The sequence below is a fragment of the Cherax quadricarinatus genome, chromosome 2 (assembly GCF_038502225.1).
Source record: "Cherax quadricarinatus isolate ZL_2023a chromosome 2, ASM3850222v1, whole genome shotgun sequence".
Lineage (NCBI taxonomy): Eukaryota > Metazoa > Arthropoda > Malacostraca > Decapoda > Parastacidae > Cherax > Cherax quadricarinatus.
In genome coordinates, this window is record NC_091293.1 from 23,502,690 (window position 1) to 23,522,491 (window position 19,802).

General features: G+C 47.7%; 1 protein-coding gene across 2 annotated transcripts in view; it reads right to left on the reverse strand.

Annotated features, from left to right (window-relative positions):
* The window catches only part of LOC128693596 (uncharacterized protein C05D11.1-like), a gene marked incomplete at its 3' end in the record, with an annotated part of 686,932 nt that overhangs the window by 553,991 nt on the left and 113,139 nt on the right, over positions 1–19,802 (reverse strand).

The following is a 19,802-nucleotide window of genomic DNA, read 5'->3' on the forward strand; positions in this document are numbered from 1 at the left end:
GGTTGTGATGGTAGTGGTGTGTGGTGGTTGTGATTGTAGTGGTGTGTGGTGGTTGTGATTGTAGTGGTGTGTGGTGGTTGTGATGGTAGTGGTGTGTGGTGGTTGTGATGGTAGTGGTGTGTGGTGGTTGTGATGGTAGTGGTGTGTGGTGGTTGTGATGGTAGTGGTGTGTAGTGGTTGTGGTGGTAGTGGTGTGTGGTGGTTGTGATGGTAGTGGTGTGTGGTGGTTGTGGTGGTAGTGGTGTGTGGTGGTTGTGATGGTACTGGTGTGTGGTGGTTGTGATGGTAGTGGTGTGTGGTGGTTGTGGTGGTAGTGGTGTGTGGTGGTTGTGATGGTAGTGGTGTGTGGTGGTTGTGGTGGTAGTGGTGTGTGGTGGTTGTGATGGTAGTGGTGTGTGGTGGATGTGATGGTAGTGGTGTGTGGTGGTTGTGGTGGTAGTGGTGTGTGGTGGTTGTGATGGTAGTGGTGTGTGGTGGTTGTGATGGTAGTGGTGTGTGGTGGTTGTGATGGTAGTGGTGTGTGGTGGTTGTGATGGTAGTGGTGTGTGGTGGTTGTGATGGTAGTGGTGTGTGGTGGTTGTGATGGTAGTGGTGTATGGTGGTTGTGATGGTAGTGGTGTGTGGTGGTTGTGGTGGTAGTGGTGTGTGGTGGTTGTGATGGCAGTGGTGTGTGGTGGGTGTGATGGTAGTGGTGTGTGGTGGTTGTGATGGTAGTGGTGTGTGGTGGTTGTGATGGTAGTGGTGTGTGGTGGTTGTGGTGGTAGTGGTGTGTGGTGGTTGTGATGGTAGTGGTGTGTGGTGGTTGTGATGGTAGTGATGTGTGGTGGTTGTGATGGTAGTGGTGTGTGGTGGTTGTGATGGTAGTGGTGTGTGGTGGTTGTGATGGTAGTGGTGTGTGGGGGTTGTGGTGGTAGTGCTGTGTGGTGGTTGTGATGGTAGTGGCGTGTGGTGGTTGTGATGGTAGTGGTGTGTGGTGGTTGTGATGTTAGTGGTGTGTGGTGGTTGTGATGGTAGTGGTGTGTGGTGGCTGTGATGGTAGTGGTGTGTGGTGGTTGTGATGGTAGTGATGTGTGGTGGTTGTGATGGTAGTGGTGTGTGGTGGTTGTGATTGTAGTGGTGTGTGGTGGTTGTGATGGTAGTGGTGTGTGGTGGTTGTGATGGTAGTGGTGTGTGGTGGTTGTGATGGTAGTGGTGTGTGGTGGTTGTGATGGTAGTGGTGTGTGGTGGTTGTGATGGTAGTGGTGTGTAGTGGTTGTGGTGGTAGTGGTGTGTGGTGGTTGTGATGGTAGTGGTGTGTGGTGGTTGTGGTGGTAGTGGTGTGTGGTGGTTGTGATGGTACTGGTGTGTGGTGGTTGTGATGGTAGTGGTGTGTGGTGGTTGTGGTGGTAGTGGTGTGTGGTGGTTGTGATGGTAGTGGTGTGTGGTGGTTGTGATGGTAGTGGTGTGTGGTGGTTGTGATGGTAGTTGTGTGTGGTGGATGTGATGGTAGTGGTGTGTGGTGGTTGTGGTGGTAGTGGTGTGTGGTGGTTGTGATGGTAGTGGTGTGTGGTGGTTGTGATGGTAGTGGTGTGTGGTGGTTGTGATGGTAGTGGTGTGTGGTGGTTGTGATGGTAGTGGTGTGTGGTGGTTGTGATGGTAGTGGTGTGTGGTGGTTGTGATGGTAGTGTTGTATGGTGGTTGTGATGGTAGTGGTGTGTGGTGGTTGTGGTGGTAGTGGTGTGTGGTGGTTGTGATGGCAGTGGTGTGTGGTGGGTGTGATGGTAGTGGTGTGTGGTGGTTGTGATGGTAGTGGTGTGTGGTGGTTGTGATGGTAGTGGTGTGTGGTGGTTGTGGTGGTAGTGGTGTGTGGTGGTTGTGATGGTAGTGGTGTGTGGTGGTTGTGATGGTAGTGGTGTGTGGTGGTTGTGATGGTAGTGGTGTGTGGTGGTTGTGGTGGTAGTGGTGTGTGGTGGTTGTGATGGTAGTGGTGTGTGGTGGTTGTGATGGTAGTGGTGTGTGGTGGTTGTGATGGTAGTGGTGTGTGGTGGTTGTGATGGTAGTGGTGTCTGGTGGTTGTGATGGTAGTTATGTGTGGTGGTTGTGATGGTAGTGGTGTGTAGTGGTTGTGGTGTGTGGTGGTGTGTGGTGGTTGCGATGGTAGTAGTGTGTGGTGGTTGTGATGGTAGTGGCGTGTGGTAATTGTGGTGTGTGGTGGTTGTGATGGTAGTGGTGTGTGGTAGTTGTGATGTGCGGTGGTTGTGATGGTAGTGGTGTGTGGTGGCTGTGGTGTGTGGTGGTTGTGATGGTAGTAGTGTGTGGTGGTTGTGATGGTAATTGTGTGTGGTGGTTGTGATGGTAGTGGTGTGTGGTGGTTGTGATGGTAGTAGTGTGTGGTGGTTGTGATGGTAATGGTGTGTGGTGGTTGTAATGGTAGTGGTGTGTGGTTATGATGTGTGGTGGTTGAGGTGATGGTTGTGGAAGTGGTGGTGGGGTTGGTGTAGTGTTGGTGTGGTGGGTGTGTGGTGGGTGTGTGATGGAGGTGGGCTGTGAGTGGTGGGCCTCTGAGGTGGGCACTCTGAATGCCAACCCACCTCATCCCCACACACTTCACGATTTAGATATGATCTTACATATGCACTTGGCTTGGTTACAGATACCTCTGAGACTTACAGGCACTTACAGGGACTGAAACGCAATTCTGGTTTAGTTACAGGCACTTCTGGTTTGGCTACAGGCACTTCTGGTTTGGTTACAGGCACTTCTGGCACTTAAAGGCAATTCTGGTTTAGTTACAGGCACTTCTGGTTTAGTTACTGGCACTTCTGGTTTGGCTACAGGCACTCCTGGTTTGGTTATAGGCGCTTCTTGTTTGGTTACAGGCGCTTCTTGTTTGGTTACAGGCACTTCTGGTTTGGTTACAGGCACTCCTGGTACTTAAAGGCATTTCTGCTTTATTTATAGACACTTCTGGTTGGTTACAGGCACTCCTGGTTTGGTTACAGGCACTTCTGGTTTGGTTACAGACACTTCTGGTTTGGTTACAGGCACTTCTGGCATTTACAGTCACTTCTGACACTTACAGGCACTTCTGACACTTACATGCACTTCTGACACTTACAGGCACTTCTGACACTTACAGGCACTTCTGACACTTACAGGCATTTCTGACACTTACAGGCACTTCTGACACTTACAGGCACTTCTGACACTTACAGGCACTTCTGACACTTACAGGCACTTCTGACACTTACAGGCACTTCTGACACTTACAGGCACTTCTGACACTTACAGGCACTTCTGACACTTACAGGCACTTCTGACACTTACAGGCACTTCCGACACTTACAGGCACTTCTGCCACTTACAGGCACTTCTGCCACTTACAGGCACTTCTGACACTTACAGGCACTTCTGACACTTACAGGCACTTCTGACACTTACAGGCACTTCTGACACTTACAGGCACTTCTGACACTTACAGGCACTTCTGACACTTACAGGCATTTCTGACACTTACAGGCACTTCTGACACTTACAGGCACTTCTGACACTTACAGGCACTTCTGACACTTACAGGCACTTCTGACACTTACAGGCACTTCTGACACTTACAGGCACTTCTGACACTTACAGGCACTTCTGACACTTACAGGCACTTCTGACACTTACAGGCACTTCTGCCACTTACAGGCACTTCTGACACTTACAGGCACTTCTGACACTTACAGGCACTTCTGACACTTACAGGCACTTCTGACACTTACAGGCACTTCTGACACTTACAGGCACTTCTGCCACTTACAGGCACTTCTGCCACTTACAGGCACTTCTGACACTTACAGGCACTTCTGCCACTTACAGGCACTTCTGACACTTACAGGCACTTCTGACACTTACAGGCACTTCGCAAACACACAGACGATAATCATGCAAATATAAAGCCTGTGTCATACTCACAGGCAGCATGACATTAATACTGGGCTGTGGTAATAATGAATGGTGCGGTGTTCGATTCCTGGGATATGATGAATAACAGGGGGGTGAAATTTGACACCGATATATCTATGTATCATCACGTGGTAAATCCTGGAAGTAACGCAGTCAAGAATTTAACAGCACTAAGGCGTACCTCGAACCTACTCGAAAGAGGTACCTCTGTAAGAGGTACAAGTGTACTTGTACCTCCAGTATGAACCACTTTCTTGGAGTGCTATCCCCTCCCCCCGTCTCAGTTACGACTTACGGACAGGGCAGAGAACCAGGGCTGGATTAAGGCATGGGCTTTAGGGGCTGCAGCCCAGGGGTCCTCCGCCAGTTGGAGGGCCTCCAGGTGCTGCAGCTCAGGGTCCTCAGCCAGCTGGAGGGCTTCCAGGTGCTGCAGCTCAGAGTCCTCCCCCAGCTAGAGGGCCTCCAGGTGCTGCAGTCCAGGGTCCTTCCCCAGCTGGAGGGCCTCCAGGTGCTCCAGTCCAGGGTCCTCTCCCAGCTGGAGGGCCTCCAGGTGCTGCAGTCCAGGGTCCTCCGCCAGCTGGAGGGCCTCCAGGTGCTGCAGCTCAGGGTCCTCCCACACCTGGTGGGCCTCCAGGTGCTGCAGCTCAGGGTCCTCCCCCAGCTGGAGGGCCTCCAGGTGCTGCAGTCCAGGGTCCTCCCCCAGTTGGAGGACCTCCAGGTGCTGCAGCTCAGGGTCCTCCCCCAGTTGGAGGGCCTCCAGGTGCTGCAGCTCAGGGTCCTCCCCCAGCTGGAGGGCCTCCAGGTGCTGCAGCTCAGGGTCCTCAGCCAGCTGGAGGGCCTCCAGGTGCTGAAGTCCAGGGTCCTCCGCCAGCTGGAGGGCCTCCAGGTGCTGCAGTCCAGGGTCCTCCTCCGGCTGGAGGGCCTCCAGGTGCTGCAGCTCAGGGTCCTCCCCAGCTGGAGGGCCTCCAGGTGCTGCAGTCCAGGGTCCTCCCCCAGCTGGAGGGCCTCCAGGTGCTGCAGTCCAGGGTCCTCCCCCAGCTGGAGGGCCTCCAGGTGCTGCAGTCCAGGGTCCTTCCCCAGCTGGAGGGCCTCCAGGTGCTGCAGTCCAGGGTCCTCCCCCAGCTGGAGGGCCTCCAGGTGCTGCAGTCCAGGGTCCTCCCCCAGCTGGAGGGCCTCCAGGTGCTGCAGTCCAGGGTCCTCCCCCAGCTGGAGGGCCTCCAGGTGCTGCAGTTCAGGGTCCTCCCCCAGCTGGAGGGCCTCCAGGTGCTGCAGCTCAGGGTCCTCAGGCAGCTGGAGGGCCTCCAGGTGCTGCAGTCCAGGGTCCTCCGCCAGCTGGAGGGCCTCCAGGTGCTGCAGTCCAGGGTCCTCCCCCAGCTGGAGGGCCTCCAGGTGCTGCAGTCCAGGGTCCTCCCCCAGCTGGAGGGCCTCCAGGTGCTGCAGTCCAGGGTCCTCCCCCAGCTGGAGGGCCTCCAGGTGCTGCAGTCCAGGGTCCTCCCCCAGCTGGAGCGCCTCCAGGTGCTGCAGTCCAGGGTCCTCCCCCAGCTGGTGGGCCTCCAGGTGCTACAGTCCAGGGTCCTCCCCCAGCTGGAGGGCCTCCAGGTGCTGCAGCTCAGGGTCCTCCCCCAGCTGGAGGGCCTCCAGGTGCTGCAGTCCAGGGTCCTCCCCCAGCTGGAGGGCCTCCAGGTGCTGCAGTCCAGGGTCCTCCCCCAGCTGGAGGGCCTCCAGATGCTGCAGTCCAGGGTCCTCCCCCAGCTGGTGGGCCTCCAGGTGCTGCAGTCCAGGGTCCTCCCCCAGCTGGAGGGCCTCCAGGTGCTGCAGCTCAGGGTGCTTCCCCAGCTGGAGGGCCTCCAGGTGCTGCAGTCCAGGGTCCTCCCCCAGCTGGAGGGCCTCCAGGTGCTGCAGTCCAGGGTCCTCCTCCAGCTGGAGGGCCTCCAGGTGCTGCGGCTCAGGGTCCTCCCCCAGCTGGAGGGCCTCCAGGTGCTGCAGTCCAGGGTCCTCCCCCTGCTGGGGGACCTCTAGGTGCTGCAGTCCAGGGTCCTCCCCCAGCTGGAGGGCCTCCAGGTGCTGCAGTCCAGGGTCCTTCCAGCTGGAGGGCCTCCAGGTGCTGCAGTCCAGGGTCCTCCCCCAGCTGGAGGGCCTCCAGGTGCTGCAGTCCAGGGTCTTCCCCCAGCTGGAGGGCCTCCAGGTGCTGCAGTCCAGGGTCCTCCCCCAGCTGGAGGGCCTCCAGGTGCTGCAACCCAGGGTCCTCCCCCAGCAGGAGGGCCTCCAGGTGCTGCAGTCCAGGGTCCTCCTCCAGCTGGAGGGCCTCCAGGTGCTGCAGTCCAGGGTCCTCCCCCAGCTGGAGGGCCTCCAGGTGCTGCAGTCCAGGGTCCTCCCCCAGCTGGAGGGCCTCCAGGTGCTGCAGTCCAGTGTCCTCCCCCAGCAGGAGGGCCTCCAGGTGCTGCAGTCATTAAAAAAAAAAATTTGCCTCCACTCTCCTAACACGCTCACACACGCTTGCTGGAAGTCTAAGCCCCTCGTACACAAAACCTCTTTTATCCCCTCCCTCCAGCGTATCCTAGGATAATCCCTACCCTGCCTTCCTTCCACTACAGAGTTATATACCCTCCAAGTCATTCTATTTTGTTCCTTCCTCTGAATATGTGAATCATCTCAACAACTTCTCAGCCCTTTGAATAGTACTTTTAGCAACCCTGTACCTCCTTCTAATCTCCAAGCTACGAATTCTCTGCAAATATTCACACCACACTTTACCCCCAGACACGACATCTCTACTGCCTCCAGTCTCCTCCTTGCTGCAACATATACAACCCATGCTTCACATCCATATAAGAGTGTTGGTACCACTATACTCGCATACATTCCCCTCTTTGCTTCCATGGACAATGCACTGATGATTCTGTGTCTCCACAGACTCCTCAGTGCACCGCTCACGTTTTCCCCCCCTCATCAATTCTGTGATTCATCTCGTCTTTCATTGACCCATCTGCTGACAAGTCCACTACCAAATATCTAAACAAAATTATTTCCTTCATACTCTCTTCATCCATCAACCTCTACAACTTCTCTTCAGAATCTCCCAAAAACACAGCATCATCAGCGAAAAGCAACTGAGACAACTCCCACTTGTGTTAGATTTATCTTCCAATCACCACACCAAAAAAAACACGAAAGTTTTTCTTTTTAAATTTAGTAATTTATACATGAGAAGGGATCGCTAGCCCCTTGCTCTTGGCATTTTAGTTGTCTCTTACAAAGGAAGAATTCTTCTCCACTTCCCCATGCGTTACACCCCTGTCAGTCATTCAGCAACAAGGAACAGTGGAGGCTTGATCCATCGTCCGCTAAACGTGATTAGTGAACGGAGGATCGAGCCCTCACCACTCCCTGCTCAGAAAGAGAAACAGGTTTAAAATATTTCTGCCCCTTCGTCATTTATCCAGGTGATCGTATCTCTGACTCCATTGTTTATCTCACATCCTGCTCAGTGAGATGCTCCAGTACGTCGTCTTCAGTCAAACCTGTGGTCTCCAGTGTTGCATTCAGGTGTTGCAGCCTGGGTGTTATGCTGTAAGGAAGCGCTGGCCCTGGTGTGACGGGCACCAGAGGTACACTGTGACGTGTACGTGTACTTAGTCAGTGGTGACGTGTACTTAGCTCAGTGGTGACGTGTACTTAGCTCTGTGAAGACCTGTTTGTGTGCTCTCTGTGAATCTGAACCAGGATGCCCTCTCTTGAGCAGCTTTACCAGCAGCTGAGAGAAGAACTCAGAGTTGCTAAACTGGAGATACGGCGATTAACGGAGGAGAACAAGAGGATTCGTAGTAATCCTCCTGTTGTGAGTCCCCAGGTTAAGAGGGGAGCTTGGTCAGTGGTCGGGCAACATGGAACCAAGCTGAAGATTAAGAAAACGGTTGGAGAGGCAGAAACAACGAGAAACCTGAAGACTGCCGTGGAAACTTCCAACTCATTCTCGGTGCTACCTGACGAATGTGAGTGTTCTACTGGGAATGCCACAACGAGCACCAAGGAAGCATTGGCAGACGTGAGTGAGACATCCCTAGAAACCCCAACGAAGACCATCGAGAACGTCATGACGAATTCTACAAGTGGTGTAATGCTACCTGGCGAATGTGAGTCAACTACTCGGAGCATCACTACGGACGACGCCAAGGAAGGTAAAAACATTGTTGTTGTTGGGGATAGCCAGATTAGGTACATGGATAGGGCATTCTGTTTGAAGGATAGGAGTAGGAGGCAGAGAGTGTGTTTTCCTGGGGCTGGGATGAAGGATATTGTTAGCCGTCTGGATGACATCATGAGAGGTAATGGGAGCAATCCTATTATCTGTCTCAGTGCTGGAGGCAACGATGTTGGCAGACGTAGGAGTGAGGACCTGATTAGCAGGTATAGGTCAGCAATAGAGATAATTAGGAAGAAGGGTGGGAAACCTGTCATATGTGGCATTTTGCCAAGGAGAGGAGTTGGAAATGAATGGTTGTCCAGAGCAATTGGTGTCAATTGCTGGCTGGACAAATACTGTAAGGAAAATGCGGTAACATTCATTGACAACTGGGACCTCTTCTATGGCAGAAATGACATGTATGCCAGGGATGGGGTTCACTTGTCTAGGTGTGGGGTGGGAGCACTGGCCAACGCAGTGGAGGGAGCTGTTAGGTCTTTAAACTAGGAATAGTTAGTGGTATGGGTTTTGGCGGGAAAACTGTGAAGTCGCAGGGTAGTAACATGAGTACTAGGAGAACTAGTAATAGGCAAAATGAGGAGGATATTGGAAAGCCAGTGGCACTAATTGACAATGACAGTAATAGGTTTAGTGGAATAACAGAAAGGAGCAGGAAGGGTAAAGAGATAGGAGGGTCATTAAATATTTATTACACAAATAGTCGCAGTGCTAGGAATAAGATGGACGAGTTGAGACTAGTTGCTAGTGCAGGTAACATAGATGTATTTGCCATTACTGAGACGTGGTTTAATTCAAAAAGTCGGGACATGCCTGCAGAATGTCACATTCAGGGTTTTAAATTGTTCCAAGTAGATAGAAGTATCGGGAAGGGGGGTGGGGTGGCACTGTATGTCCGAGATCGCTTGAACTGTTGCATAAAAACGGGTATTAAGTCTGAAGTAACACATACAGAGTCTGTTTGGATAGAATTTTCAGAGGGGCATGAAAAATTAATTTTAGGTGTGATATACCGTCCCCCAAATTTAGATAGGGACCAGGGGAGACTACTATGGGAGGAAATTGTTAGGGCCACAAGGCACGATAATGTAGTAATTCTAGGAGACTTTAACTTTAGTCATATTGATTGGAATTTCTTGACTGGGAATTTAGAATCATACGATTTCTTAGAAGTAGTTCAGGATTGTTTTTTGAAGCAGTTTGTGACAGAACCTACAAGAGGTAATAACCTGCTTGACTTAGTTCTGGCAAACAATGAATCCCTTGTTAATAATTTAGAAGTTTCAGAGGAACTGGGTGCTAGCGACCACAAATCAATTACATTTAGCAGTGAATGGAAGTACGATAGTAGCGATAGCTCAGTAACAGTCCCAGATTTTCGCTTAGCAGATTACGATGGGCTTAGAGAACACTTATCATCTGTTGACTGGGGTAACGAAGAGAGCTATCAATATGACAGTTTTCTGAACACAATACATGCTGCTCAAAGAACGTTTATCCCTTATAAGGAAATTAGATCAAATAGAAATGACCCAAAATGGATGAATAATAGGCTGAAATATCTACTAGGGCATAAGAAAGGAATTTATAGGCGTATCAAAAGAGGCGAGGGTCATCTTATGAATCAGTATATTGACATTAAGAGGGACATTAAAAAGGGGATAAGAAAAGCTAAAAGGGACTATGAAATTAAAGTTGCTAGGGATTCTAAAACTAACCCAAAAAGTTTTTTCCAGGTCTATAGAACAAAAGTCAGAGATAAGATAGGTCCCCTTAAAAATAACTATGGGCATCTTACTGACAAAGAGAATGAAATGTGCTCGATTTTAAATAATTATTTTCTCTCGGTTTTTACACAGGAAGACACTAATAATATTCCGGTAATTAATTTTTATAGTGGGCCAGAAGAAGATAAATTATGTAACATCACAGTCACTAGTGAAATGGTTGTGAAGCAGATAGACAGACTGAAGCAAAATAAGTCACCGGGTCCTGATGAGGTTTTTTCAAGGGTTCTAAAGGAATGCAAAATGGAAGTCTGTGAACCATTAACTAATATTTTTAATTTATCTCTTCAAACAGGTGCAGTGTCTGATATGTGGAAGATGGCTAATGTAATTCCTATTTTTAAAACAGGGGACAAGTCGTTACCGTCAAATTACCGCCCAATAAGCCTGACCTCAATTGTAGGCAAATTACTAGAGTCAATTATAGCTGAGATTATAAGAAGCCATCTCGATAAGCATAGCTTGATTAATGATACTCAGCATGGATTCACAAGAGGCCGGTCTTGTCTAACTAATTTATTAACTTTCTTCAGTAAAGCTTTTGAGGCTGTTGACCACGATAAAGAATTTGATATTATTTACTTAGATTTTAGTAAGGCATTTGATAGAGTTCCGCACCAAAGACTGTTGAAGAAAGTAGCAGCTCATGGCATTGGGGGAAGAGTGCTCTCGTGGATCGAATCATGGCTCACAGACAGGAAGCAGAGAGTGTCCATAAATGGGGTTAAATCCGAGTGGGGATCAGTAACAAGTGGCGTTCCACAGGGATCAGTCTTGGGCCCGTTGTTGTTTATAATATATATCAATGATCTTGATGAAGGAATTACTAGTGATATGAGCAAATTCGCCGATGACACGAAGATAGGTAGGATAATTGATTCAAACGTAGATGTTAGGGAACTTCAGGAGGATTTAGACAAACTCTACTCTTGGTCAGAAAAGTGGCAGATGCAGTTCAATGTAGATAAATGCAAGGTTCTGAAGCTCGGGAGTGTCCATAACCCTAGCACTTATAAGTTAAATAATGTAGAACTTAACCATACAGATTGCGAAAAGGACTTGGGGGTTATGGTAAGCAGCAACCTTAAACCAAGACAGCAATGCCTAAGCGTACGTAATAAGGCAAATAGATTACTGGGATTTATATCAAGAAGTGTAAGCAACAGAAGTCCAGAGGTCATACTGCAGCTTTATACATCATTAGTAAGGCCTCACCTAGATTATGCAGCTCAATTCTGGTCTCCATATTACAGAATGGACATAAATTCGTTAGAAAACATTCAGCGTAGGATGACTAAATTAATACATAGCATTAGAAATCTTCCTTATGAAGAAAGATTGAAGACTCTTAAGTTACATTCACTTGTTAGACGAAGAATGAGGGGAGACCTGATCGAAGTGTATAAGTGGAAGATAGGTATTAATAAAGGGGATATTAACAAGGTCTTGAGGATGTCTCTCCAAGAGAGAACCCGCAGTAATGGATTTAAATTAGATAAGTTTAGATTTAGAAAGGACATAGGAAAGTATTGGTTTGGAAATAGGGTAGTAGATGAGTGGAACAGTCTACCTAGTTGGGTTATTGAGGCTAGGACTTTGGGTAGTTTCAAATTTAGGTTGGATAAATACATGAGTGGGATGGGTTGGATTTGAGTGGGACTTGCACATCAGAGCTTATTTCTTGGGTAGCATTGGAAATTGGGTAGGTCAAATGTTTGTTAGTGGGATGAATTGTAAAGGACCTGCCTAGTATGGGCCAACAGGCCTGCTGCAGTGTTCCTCCTTTCTTATGTTCTTATGTTCTTATATGTTCTCAAGGTAAGAGAATCAGGAAATTCCTTCCAAGTGTTCGTAAGTAATGAAGATCATACTGAAGAAGGAACAGAAGCGGGTGAGGACGAGCAGCACCAACAAGCCAGTTTATTGTATCTGCCAAGTGTGTGTGTGTGTGTGTGTGTGTGTGTGTGTGTGTGTGTGTGTGTGTGTGTGTGTGTGTGTGTGTGTGTGTGTGTCTCGGCAGTGTTGCTAGTTAAGGAGCATAGGTTGTGAACATTAAAATGGTATAAAATACCGACAGGTTGTTAGGTAAGACACATATGCAACAGTTAGGTATCTTTATTTCGAAACGTTTCGCCTACACAGTAGGCTTCTTCAGTCGAGTACAGAAAAGTTGATAGAAGCAGAAGATACTTGAAGACGATGTAATCAGTCCATCACCCTTAAAGTTTTGAGGTGGTCAGTCCCTCAGTCTGGAGAAGAGCATTGTTCCGTTGTCTGTAACAATATTGTAATCATCCCGTCAAGTCATTTGAGGAAGACAGTCCTCTTGACTTTCGCGGTTGGAGAAGATATGACTCTGAATCCTCGTTCAGAAAGAGTTCATGTGGCAGTAGTGGTGATGAATTTATCGGCCTCGGCACCGTCGTTGCAGACAACAATGAAGGCATCATTTAGCGAGAGAATCGCATTAAACTTGACCTGCAAGCTACCCCTGGCGGCAATTGCAAGTGCTAGTTTGGTTGAGTCGTTTACTGTTCCGCTGGGTTTGATCTTCACACGATTGGAGTAGTTCATCTTGGCGGAACACAGATGATGATAGTGCGCCGAAGTAAAGGTCCTTCTCTCCAGCGGGGATCATACGGAGACGGAGAGATCAGGTCACAAATGACTGGCCAGAAAAGACGGTGAAACTGACATCAAAACAAACCTCGATATCAGGCTGTTTGAGTTTTGTTGGTCCTGCAGGAACATTGCTGCACTTGAAGTGTTCCATCTCGTGTTTGTAGTTGCAGGAATAAAGCTAGACTTCAGTGTACTATCTTTATCACAGGTGCAGGAACAGAGCTATGCTTCAGGTAACCGCCTATTTGTGGTTGCAGGTGTCTAGTCTTCAACTTCAGTCTCCCCCTCATCGCTGGCCGCTGCTGAGTTCCCTCTCTCTTTGCTGCGTGAGCCATATTATACCTATTATTAAAGCTATGTATGAGTTCTGCCTCTAGCACATAGCTGACTAGGTCGTTCCACTTTCTGACGATACCGAGACACATCTGTCTCATCTTTCTAGCTTCAATTGTGTCCTCGTGTTCCCGAGATCCACCTCTCAGACCCACCCAGTCCATCCTATCAATTCTTATCAGTATTTTGTACGTCGTAATAATCTCACCCACTACCTTTCCGTCCTATACTGTCATCAGATTTAGCTTCTCTATTGCCTCCACGTAGTTCACAACCCTCAGCACTGGAATCAGTCTCGTAGCAAACCATTGTATCTTTTCCAGCATCTTTACATGCTTTATCAGATGTTTCTTCCATACTGGCGCTGCATACTCCACGATGGGCCTGACATATGTCGTGTATAAAGCTGTGAATGCCTCCTTGTTGATGTCCCTGAAATCTACCCTTAAATTTGACAGTCCCGTATTTGCAGCAGCAGTTTTTGCGTTGCTGTGTTTTCTCTCAGGCGAAAGACCAGTAACTTTGCTCACCTTGAGGTCCCAGAGGTTCTCACTATTAAGTTGCTCCAAGAATATAGTTTGCAGTGCTTATAGTACGCACAGAGAGCACTAGTTCTCAGCGGATACATAGATTGAAGACGGGAAATATAGAGAATTAAGGAATTAGGATGAGAGAAGATGGAACAGGAAGGGGGGGAGGAAACTGTAATAACTAGGTGTGGAGAGAAGACAATCTGCTCACCACCAGACAAGAATGTATTAATCTCTAAAATAGGAATTAAAGCAAACTCTCATCATATATACACGTAGAGACATACACCTCACGTGTATATGTACATGTCGAGACATACACCTCACGTATATATGTACACGTAGAGACATACACCTCACGTGTATATGTACACGTAGAGACATACACTTCACGTGTATATGTACACGTAGAGACATACACCTCACGTGTATATGTACATGTCGAGACATACACCTCACGTATATATGTACACGTAGAGACATACACCTCACGTATATATGTACACGTAGAGACATACACCTCACGTATATATGTACACGTAGAGACATACACCTCACGTGTATATGTACACGTAGAGACATACACTTCACGTGTATATGTACACGTAGAGACATACACCTCACGTGTATATGTACATGTCGAGACATACACCTCACGTATATATGTACACGTAGAGACATACACCTCACGTATATATGTACACGTAGAGACATACACCTCACGTATATATGTACACGTAGAGACATACACCTCACGTGTATATGTACACGTAGAGACATACACTTCACGTGTATATGTACACGTAGAGACATACACCTCACGTGTATATGTACATGTCGAGACATACACCTCACGTATATATGTACACGTAGAGACATACACCTCACGTATATATGTACACGTAGAGACATACACCTCACGTATATATGTACACGTAGAGACATACACCTCACGTATATATGTACACGTAGAGACATACACCTCACGTGTATATGTACACGTAGAGACATACACCTCACGTGTATATGTACACGTAGAGACATACACCTCACGTGTATATGTACACGTAGAGACATACACCTCACGTATATATGTACACGTAGAGACATACACCTCACGTGTATATGTACACGTACGTATATATGTACATAGACATACACCTCACACACGTTACACCTTACGTATATATGTACACGTAGAGACATACACCTCACGTGTATATGTACACGTAGAGACATACACCTTACGTATATATGTACACGTAGAGACATACACCTCACGTGTATATGTACACGTAGAGACATACACCTTACGTATATATGTACACGTAGAGACATACACCTCACGTATATATGTACACGTAGAGACACGTAGAGACATACACCTCACGTGTATATGTACACGTAGAGACATACACCTTACGTATATATGTACACGTAGAGACATACACCTCACGTATATATGTACACGTAGAGACATACACCTTACGTATATATGTAGAGACATACACCTCACGTATATATGTACACGTAGAGACATACACCTCACGTATATATGTACACGTAGAGACATACACCTCACGTATATATGTACACGTAGAGACATACACCTCACGTGTATATGTACACGTAGAGACATACACCTCACGTGTATATGTACACGTAGAGACATACACCTCACGTGTATATGTACACGTAGAGACATACACCTCACGTATATATGTACACGTAGAGACATACACCTCACGTGTATATGTACACGTAGAGACATACACCTTACGTATATATGTACACGTAGAGACATACACCTCACGTGTATATGTACACGTAGAGACATACACCTCACGTGTATATGTACACGTAGAGACATACACCTCACGTGTATATGTACACGTAGAGACATACACCTCACGTATATATGTACACGTAGAGACATACACCTCACGTGTATATGTACACGTAGAGACATACACCTCACGTATATATGTACATGTAGAGACATACACCTCACGTGTATATGTACACGTAGAGACATACACCTCACGTATATATGTACATGTAGAGACATACACCTCACGTGTATATGTACACGTAGAGACATACACCTCACGTGTATATGTACACGTAGAGACATACACCTCACGTGTATATGTACACGTAGAGACATACACCTCACGTATATATGTACACGTAGAGACATACACCTCACGTATATATGTACACGTAGAGACATACACCTCACGTATATATGTACACGTAGAGACATACACCTCACGTATATATGTACACGTAGAGACATACACCTCACGTGTATATGTACACGTAGAGACATACACCTCACGTATATATGTACACGTAGAGACATACACCTCACGTGTATATGTACACGTAGAGACATACACCTGACGGTGTATACATCCAGTGCACGACCGTATTAACGTGTTTAGTCTCTACCAAACAAAAGTTTGATACTCAGTCTATAACAAAATAATAGTTAAGAAAACATAATGGTTAAGTTTAATTAAGATCTGAGTGAAGCAAAGATCCATCACCTTGTTAAATGTTAGAACAAGTGAAAATGATGAATCAATTTGTGACTTGTGGTGCTGGTCGTCACTCAATACAAGGTCGTCATCCAATACAAGGTCGTCATCCAGTACAAGGTAGTGAATCAGTGTACAAGGTCGTCACCCAGTACAAGGTCGTCACCCAGTACAAGGTCGTCACCCAGTGACACACGGCCGCGTATCTAAGAAAGTGGCCGCACCTCCATAGACTCTTGATCGAACACTCTAGAACACTAGGAAAGTTAATCTAGTGCAAATACGAGTGACGTAATCCATAATCCAAGGTAAAGTATGATAACGTGTGTTTAACGTGTTCCGCGGTGTGTACTCTGGCGTGATGGAACACTGGGGTAAACTTCTCCCTACCGTGGACAATATGAATGGCGGTAGTGAAAAATGACTGTACCGACGCGTTGCGACAGGACATTATTGCGACACATCTGGGGACAGCAGCCTACTGAAGCCATCATTCTCGGGGTCACATTGGGTCAATTATATACCCATGTAAGTCTGGTCAAACTCATATTAAGTGGTGTTAACTGCAGCTAATGGATAGATATGGGATATGATTGGGGTTACTGATAGACCCCGTGATATGTGGCCGATTCGCCCAACAAACGTGAGTAACCTACCACATTTCAAGGCAAATGTGAAATACTTGACATATATGCTCCTTTGGGGCATAGTTAACCAAGTTATTTCATCTCTTCAGCCACCTGTGGAATCAACTTTAGTTACACTGAAGGCAGATCCAGGCAGAGGCTGCTGGAATCTGGACTTCAGAATCAAGCTAAGTCTTCCGCTGTTACTTTGTTCTCTTTGTCAACCTAAACAGGAGAACTTAGTGAAAATATTTCTTCAGATCTGGTCGTCTTCGGACCAGATAAGAACCACACAGTGGTCCAAGAACTTGTAATTGATCTTACAGTAAGATCAGTAACTTTGGTCCTTCGAGAAAATCCAATAATGCCAGCAAGTCTAAATTTAAAGAACGTTTAATATTTGAGTTACTGCAAGAACTCAATCATTGAGAGAACGGGAGTCAGCTGCCACCTGTCGTAGTGTTACGTCTTGTACTGCATTACGTAAACAAGTATCCTGGCTCCTAGGGGTCACAACCTGCCTAGTCTAAGGGTATTTAAAATATTAAACCACATAAACCAACCTAGGATTAAGCTTGTTCCTTCACATACATTACGAAGCATTAATTAAATGGTCAATACTTATATTTATTATAAGGAAGGACGCAAAAATTAAACGTACAAAAATATAACTATATTAATAGTAAACTTACATATACAATATACAACTATTCTACATATAAAAAACACCAAACACCAGTACATCTTCACCCAGCACGTTCACTAGCACGTTCACTAGCACGTTCACTAGCACGTTCACTAGCACGTTCACTAGCACGTTCACTAGCACACTGATACTAGTGAGTAAAAAACATATACATTTATAAACAGGGAGGCCCACACCTGTCACACCTACCACACCTGTCACACCTACCACACCTGTCACACCTACCATACCTGTCACACCTACCACACCTGTCACACCTACCACACCTGTCACACCTACCACACCTGTCACACCTACCACACCTGTCACACCTACCATACCTGTCACACCTACCACACCTGTCACACCTACCACACCTGTCACACCTACCATACCTGTCACACCTACCACACCTGTCACACCTACCACACCTGTCACACCTACCATACCTGTCACACCTACCACACCTGTCACACCTACCACACCTGTCACACCTACCACACCTGTCACACCTACCACACCTGTCACACCTACCACACCTGTCACACCTACCATACCTGTCACACCTACCACACCTGTCACACCTACCACACCTGTCACACCTACCATACCTGTCACACCTACCACACCTGTCACACCTACCACACCTGTCACACCTACCACACCTGTCACACCTACCACACCTGTCACACCTACCACACCTGTCACACCTACCACACCTGTCACACCTACCACACCTGTCACACCTACCACACCTGTCACACCTACCACACCTGTCACACCTACCACACCTGTCACACCTACCACACCTGTCACACCTACCACACCTGTCACACCTACCACACCTGTCACACCTACCACACCTGTCACACCTACCACACCTGTCACACCTACCACACCTGTCACACCTACCATACCTGTCACACCTACCTGTCACACCTACCATACTTGTCACACCTACCACACCTGTCACACCTACCACACCTGTCACACCTACCACACCTGTGACACCTATCACACCTGACACACCTGTCACACCTACCACACCTGTCACACCTACCACACCTGTCACACCTACCACACCTGTCACACCTACCACACCTGTAACACCTACCATATCTGTCACACCTACCACACCTGTCACACCTACCATACCTGTAACACCTACCATATCTGTCACACCTACCACACCTGTCACACCTACCATACCTGTAACACCTACCATATCTGTCACACCTACCACACCTGTCACACCTACCATACCTGTAACACCTACCATATCTGTCACACCTACCACACCTACCATACCTGTAACACCTACCATATCTGTCACACCTACCATACCTGTCACACCTACCATACCTGTAACACCTACCATATCTGTCACACCTACCACACCTGTCACACCTACCACACTTGTCACACCTACCACACCTGTCACACCTACCATACCTGTCACACCTACCATACCTGTAACACCTACCATATCTGTCACACCTACCATACCTGTCACACCTACCATACCTGTAACACCTACCATATCTGTCACACCTACCACACCTGTCACACCTACCACACCTGTCACACCTACCATACCTGTAACACCTACCATATCTGTCACACCTACCACACCTGTCACACCTACCATACCTGTAACACCTACCATATCTGTCACACCTACCACACCTGTCACACCTACCATACCTGTAACACCTACCATATCTGTCACACCTACCATACCTGTAACACCTACCATATCTGTCACACCTACCACACCTGTCACACCTACCATACCTGTAACACCTACCATATCTGTCACACCTACCATACCTGTCACACCTACCACACCTGTCACACCTACCACACCTGTCACACCTACCACACTTGTCACACCTACCACACCTGTCACACCTACCATACCTGTAACACCTACCATATCTGTCACACCTACCACACCTGTCACACCTACCATACCTGTAACACCTACCATATCTGTCACACCTACCACACTTGTCACACCTACCACACCTGTCACACCTACCATACCTGTCACACCTACCATATCTGTCAAACCTACCACACCTGTCACACCTACCATACCTGTAACACCTACCATATCTGTCACACCTACCACACGTGTCACACCTACCATACCTGTCACACCTACCATACCTGTCACACCTACCATACCTGTAACACCTACCATATCTGTCACACCTACCACACCTGTCACACCTACCATACCTGTCACACCTACCATATCTGTCACACCTACCACACCTGTCACACCTACCACACTTGTCACACCTACCACACCTGTCACACCTACCATACCTGTAACACCTACCATATCTGTCACACCTACCACACCTGTCACACCTACCATACCTGTCACACCTACCATATCTGTCACACCTACCACACCTGTCACACCTACCACACTTGTCACACCTACCACACCTGTCACACCTACCATACCTGTAACACCTACCATATCTGTCACACCTACCACACCTGTCACACCTACCACACCTGTCACACCTACCAT